General features: G+C 36.8%; 1 long non-coding RNA gene across 1 annotated transcript; it reads left to right on the top strand.

Annotated features, from left to right (window-relative positions):
- Positions 1–4,514: 4,514 nt before the first annotated feature.
- Positions 4,515–6,508, top strand: LOC134245217 (uncharacterized). The gene is made up of 5 exons (XR_009987368.1): positions 4,515–4,604; positions 4,777–4,825; positions 4,953–5,005; positions 5,922–5,996; positions 6,440–6,508. It is a non-coding gene; the product is annotated as an uncharacterized LOC134245217 (long non-coding RNA).
- Positions 6,509–7,057: the final 549 nt, after the last annotated feature.

The raw sequence follows: 7,057 nt of genomic DNA, 5'->3' as shown, positions 1-7,057 counted from the left end.
CTGTTTCCTTGGTAACGCTATCCCCCTCCCCGGACCAGCTGCAGGAGCAGACGTCAGTGATGGCGGAACGGAATGTTGGTGTGAGTCACGGACCAATTACTTCCCTCGATCACTCACAGAATCCACTGAACAAGATATCGATCTCGATCACCTATTGATCTTCGGCCGATGTATCCACTGAGATTCATGTGCATCCTTCATGAACACTACTCACTGTTTTCATGTACACATAAATGGAAAACGGTTTGGGACTCGACAGGCTTTCGGATTTTTAATGTATTGATACATTATTGTCTTTTTTCCACTTATATTCAAGTTTGTCAGATTGCGGGAAACTGATATATGAATATAAATATTTATTTTGATTCATTGTTTAAGAAATTTTTATGTAGGAATTTCAGTGATAGAGGTAATGTTCTCCTTTACATTACAACGTTGGCGTGTGTCGCATATAGCGTTAGCGTCTCTCCCAGGTTAAAGTTTTAGGAGCAATTTTGTCCATTCCCAAGTAACTATAAGCCCTATCTGATCCAAACTTGCATGGATGTTGCATCTAGGGATGTACACTACCAGACTTGCTTCGGATGCTGGATCTGACCTACATTTTCTAGATGAGTGACCAGGTTAAAGTTTTTGGAACAGGTTAAAGTTTTTGGAGCAGGTCCATTCCCAAGGAATTATAAGTCCTACCCAGACCAAACTTGCATGGATGATGCATCTAGGAATGTACACTACCAGACTTGCTTCGGATGCTGGATCTGACCTACATTTTCCAGATGAGTGACCAGGTTAAAGTTTTTGGAGCAGGTCTATTCCCAAGGAACTATAAGCCCTACCTGAACCAAACTTGCATGGATGATGCATCTAGGGATGTACAATACCAGACTTGCTTCGGATGCTGAATCTGACCTACATTGTCTAGATGAAAACCAGGTTAAAGTTTTTGGAGTAGGTCCATTCCACAGGAACTATAAGCCCTATTTGGACTAAACTTGCATGGATGATGCATCTAAGGATGGACACTACCAGACTTGCTTCGGATGCTGGATCTGACCTACATTTTCATTCCCAAGTAACTATAAGCCCTACCTGAAGCAAACTTGCATGGATGATGTATCTAGGGATGTACACTACCAGACTAGTTTCAGATGCTGGATCTGACCTACATTTTCATTCCCAAGGAACTATGAGCTCTATTTGGACCAAACTTGCATGGATGATGCATCTAGGGATGGACACTATCAGACTTGCTTCGGATGCTGGATCTGACCTACATTTTCATTCCCAAGTAACTATAAGCCCTACCTGAACCAAACTTGCATGGATGATGCATCTAGGGATGGACACTACCAAACTTGCTTTTTTTGCTGGATCTGATATATTTTCATTCCCAAGTAACTATGAGCCCTACCTGAACCAAACTTGCATGGATGATGCATCTAGGGATGGACACTTCCAGACTTGCTTCGGATGCTGGATCTGACCTACATTTTCATTCCCTAGTAACCATAAGCCCTACCTGAAGCAAACATGCATGGATGATGATGGACACTACCAGACTTGCTTCGGATGCTGGATCTGACCTACATTTTACATTCCCAAGTAACTGTAAGTCCTAGCTAAACCAAACTTGCATGGATGATGTATCTAGGGATGGAATTACCAGACTTGCTTCGGATGCTCTCTGAAAACATTTTTCATTCCCAAGTAACTGTAAGCCCTAGCTAAACCAAACTTGCATGGATGATGTATCTTAGGATGGACACTACCAGGATTGCTTCGGATGCTGGATCTGACCTACATTTTCATTCCAAAGTAACTATAAGCCCTAGCTAAACCTAACTTGCATGGATGATGCATCTTAGGATGGACACTATCAGACTTGCTTTGGATGCTAGATCTGACCTATATTTTCCATACAAGAGCCCAGGTTAAAGTTTTGGGAACAGATCCAATCCGAATGAACTTGAAGTCTTTGATATCTGTAGTTTTAACAGTTATGAATATTTGTTTACACAATACATGTTTTTCACACTACATGCATAGAAATGTGTATATACCATGTAGAGGGTTAAGCATAACTTGCAAGAATATTGTTGTTGGGATGAATACTTAATATTAAGAAAATATGATGTAGGATTTGCATTACTTAAATTGATAACATTCGTCGAGGTGAGCTTCGTAATCTTTGATTACCTATGTTTATGTAGGAATTTCAGTGATAGAGGTAATGTTCTCCTTTACATTACAACAGTAAGAAATGTGAACGCATATATAGTGTCAGAAAAAAACACCACTCTCTCCTTTTCCCTAAAAATGCTGTCACTTTGCGTTCAGTGATTTCTCCTAGCTCATTTGAGCTGAAAGCTCAAATGAGCGTGTCTAATCACCCGTCGTCCATCTGTCCGTTCATCTGAAAACATTTCATTTTTTAAACTTCTTCTAATATAAGAAACACTGAACCAATTTTAACTAAAGTTAGTGCAAAGAATCGTTGAGTAAAGGACGAATTAATTTGTTGGAATAAAGGGCCAAGCTCTCTCACAAGGGTTATAATCAAGAAAATGCAAAGTAAGGTGGGGACATTAAAAGTCTTCTTCTCAAGAAACCTGGGCCAGAAAAAGATGAAACTTATGAGGAAACATCCTGGGGTAGTGTAGATTCTATATAATTCAAAACATGATCCCTGGGGGTAAGGCAGGGCCACAATAGGTATTACAAGGGGGATCAGGTGAAGAAAAGCATGGCCAATTAAAGGTACTCAGGTGAGCGTTGTGACCCATGGGTCTCTTGCTGAAAATAAAGTTTTAGTCGTGTAGTTATTTTATTTTTGAATAAAAATCAGTAAATGGACACTCTAAATAACAATTGTTAATGCTCTAATGACTATACAAAATAAGTGTTTTTTTCTTCATGTTTATCTGAAAGATTAAAACAAATACAAGGTGACTTGTCTGTTTTCACAGATATGTGGTCACACAAACAAATTTAGATTATAGCAATGAATAAGCAGAATACTATAATATAGATACAAAAAAATTTGAATATCATATATATAGAATGTAAAATTCAACGGCTTTCTCGACATAAAATTGGATTTAATATTTTAAATCTCAAATCAAATTTGCTTTACGCAGTTTCTGTTGGTTTGCGTTTGCACGAGTCTTGTAATTGGCCATCTTAGGTAACATATCTATAGCAAACATTGATACACAATCAAAACCCAAATCTGTAATGGCCCTGTAAGATGAAGCAACTCGGATCTTTACAGTTTTCTTTCCTGTTTTTGAATGTTATATTTTGGGTGAGTTTGAAAAATCTAATATATAAACTCTTTTTTGTAATTTAGTTTAAGATCTGTAGATTCTAATACTAAAGGGGGAAATAAATGGGAACACCACTATCTAGTTTGAAGTAGATTAAGTATCATTGATTAATTCCAGTCATGTAAATTTCAGTTATGTCTTCTTTCAAATACTTAATCCAAACACTGAAAATATTAATTTTTTGAAGTGCTGTACAATATCAGTTTATTTTTGTCCATATTTTTCGTCGATAAAGAGTATCTGTAACGTGGGAGTATGTTCCCCAGACCTAATGCACCGACGTGGTCTGCATCTTTTTCTATAATGAAATTAATATTAATACTATGCTTTTTCATCTCTCTAAAAAGTCTGTCTAAATGGCGTCTGAAACCATTTTAGGTGCTTCCCTTAGTAGATTCGCTTTGTCGTATACATGGTATCAATTGTAATATTATGTTCTACAACTTTTATTGTTTTACTTACTTAATACTTTAGATATTTAAGATAATGTAGAAATCTAAGGAAGTGATTTGTTTCCATGTTATGTCCTATTTTGTTATTTTAGGCTGAGGCTGTTGAGATAGTCCTGTTTTTGTAGTCTGTTGGGACTTCTTAATCCTATTTTTGTAGGCTGTTTGGGTTAACTTATCCTATTTCGTTCTGTAGTCAGTTGGGATTCACAAATCCTATTTTTTTTGTAGGCTTTTAGGATTGACTAATTCTATTTTGCTATTGTATGCAATTGGGATTAAAAAAAATTTATTTTATTGTAAGCTGTTTGGATTGACTAATCCTTTTTTTTAGCAGTTGGGATTGACTTTTCCTATATTGTTATTGTAGGAGACAGGGATAGACTAATCCTATTTTGTTATTGTATAGACTGTTGGGTTTCACTTTTCTGTTTGTGATAGTACGCTATTGGGATTGACTAATCTTGTTTCGTTATTGTAGCTATAGACGGTTGGATTGACTTATTCTATTTTGTCTTTGTAGGCTTTTGGGATCGACTAAATCTATCTTTTTTGTAGGCGGTTGGGATTTACTAATCATATTTATTCATTTTTTTGTAGGCTTTTAAAACTGGTTGATGCAATTTTTTTTGTAAGCGGTTGGGATTAACTTACCCTTTTCTGTTCTTTTAGGCGGTTGGGATTGACTAATCCTATTTTATCTTTTAGGCGGTAGGGATTGACTAATCCTATTTTATCATTGTAGGCGGTTGGGATTGGTATCGTGGGATTTGTATCCTGGACGCTGTCATCGCTTCCCAATAACACAGAGTTCCTCTCCGTAGCCTTCGTAAGTATATCTAAAGCTGTGAAATTAAATCTTCGTAAACTTACCGTTCTGGTCTTCTGGAGCATAAACGTACATGTATCTGAAGAAATGTTGTCTTAAATGTCTACTAAGTTTGAAAACATATAATTCAGAATAGTGTATATCAAACATCATTATTTATTTTAAATTACAGGCGTTTTTGTACATCATCTTGTTCCTGGGTCTCGTCATTGCAGCCACAGGTACGTGCCGAGTTAAGAAAGCTCTAAACACTAAAAGAAACTGTATTTTGGGGAGTTATATAATCTCTACAGTGAAAAAGATAATATACCCGGTAATCAATAATTGACGAATCTTTTTATTTCACAGGTTTATTAGGATGTCTTGGGGGAATGTCCCGGAGTATCTGTCTACTCAAATGTGTGAGTAAAATCTCAACAGATTAACCTTGAGCTTTATAGTAGAATGAAGGTCAACCTTTTTACCGAAAAGTAATGTAACGTTCTTACAAAGAACAAATGATTGATAATTGGGTTCGCTTAGGTTTCCTTCCTAAAAATCACATTCAAAATATAAGATCAAAACAAACTTCAATAATTTTAAGGCGCTAAAAAAAACAACTGGCTGAAATTCATTATAAATACTTTTTCCTTGGTCCTATCTGGATAATGATTAGTAAACTGAATAACAACGAACTATAACAAAAGAAAAAACGAATAATCAAACCAACAATCAAATATAAGTTATAACACTGTAGCTGCAGACTGAATGGTTTCTCACCAATTCTGTTGCTTCCAGACACAGTCTGCAATTACTTGAAAAACACACCCTAAAAGTCACTGAGACACCAAAACACTGTATAAATTAAGTCATCAAGACACTATAGTCACTGAGATACTAATAAGGAACTAATAAGGAACACTATAGTTACTGAGACACTAATAAGGAACTATATAATAAGGAATTCTTGAGCTGAGTGGTCTAAAGGACAGTTCTGTTTTTTCCCGACAAACCCGAGAACCTAACCCAAGTGGTTTTAATCAAGCGATGAGTAACGACCAAGTAACCGAATATGAATGGATGTCCTTATTTATACCTTTTCTAATTACATGTACTTATGATTGGCTGATAATTTGGGAACTCTGATTGGCTATTATGTAAACGTTGGTTGGTTAACTATAAAATGATTCGATTGGACAATTTCAAAGGCATTTCAACCCACTAAGATTATTTTATTTCATTACAGTAAGAGAAAAGCCCACTGATTCTATCCGCCCCGCCCCATAACATTTTCACCTTCTCTCATTTAACAAAATAATTAATTTAACATTTTTTCAGTACTCTGGATTTATGGTGGCTTTCATTTTCATTGAGGTTGCCATAGCGATTGGTGCGTACACACAGCAGGATCAGGTAAGCAGTGGCGCTATACGTAATGACGCTGTACTTAATGACGCTATACTTATTGACGCTACACTTAATGACGCTATACTTAATGACGCTATACTTAAAGGGGGGGGGGGGGTCATGTCCGAAAAAAATGTGTTAAATTTTCAAAACTTTTACATTTCTTTCCTTGCCACTTGCTTTTGATTTTTAGGCATTAAAAACAGTGACGCTATATTTAATGACTCTATACTTAATAAAATTAATCACTCATTCTGCTTCAAAACTCTACTGTTTTTAGAGTGTTTCCTCTGCTTAATTTAGTTACAGAACCATACACTAGTATGTACTAGAAGGTACTGTACATACCCATCTAATAGGTTGTACATACCCATAAACATGTGCATTCTCATAATTATATACATGACTATAAATGTTCATGAGTTTGTTTAATTTTTTTTTATTTGCAGATCCCTTCATTAATCACTTCTACATGGCCAAAGCTGAACAATGACACTAAGTTTACTCTACAGGCGGGGGTAAGTTTACTTTACAGGCGGGTGTAAGTTTACTCTACAGGCGGGGGTAAGTTTACTCTACAGGCGGGGGTATGTTTACTTTACAGGCCGGGGTAAGTTTACTCTACAGGCGGGGGTAAGTTTACTCTACAGGCGGGGGTAAGTTTACTTTACAGGCGGGGTAAGTTTACTTTACAGGCGGGGGTTAGTTTACGCTACAGGCTGGGGTATGTTTACTTTACAGGCCGGGGTAAGTTTACTCTACAGGCGTGGGTAAGTTTACTTTATAGGCGGGGTAAGTTTACTTTATAGATGGGGGTAAGTTTACTTTACAGGCGGGGGTAAGTTTACTCTACAGGCGGGGGTAAGTTTACTCTACAGGTTGGGGAAGTTTACTTTACAGGCGGGGGTAAGTTTACTCTACAGGCGGGGGTAAGATTACTCTTCATGCTGGGGTAAATTCGTGCTATAGTCAGGGTAACTTCACTGGAATAACCCGAACGTAAGAGGTTTATAGGTAAGTTTATACTACAGGTAGGAGTAAGCTCACAGAAAGGGTAAGGTTAAATT

This window comes from Saccostrea cucullata, unplaced genomic scaffold, assembly GCF_032062105.1.
Source record: "Saccostrea cucullata isolate Sc308-1 unplaced genomic scaffold, CSIRO_AGI_Scuc_v1 ctg2117, whole genome shotgun sequence".
Taxonomy (NCBI): Eukaryota; Metazoa; Mollusca; class Bivalvia; order Ostreida; family Ostreidae; genus Saccostrea; species Saccostrea cuccullata.
The sequence above is the reverse complement of the archived record's forward strand: the minus strand, read 5'-3'. Positions and strand labels throughout refer to the sequence as shown.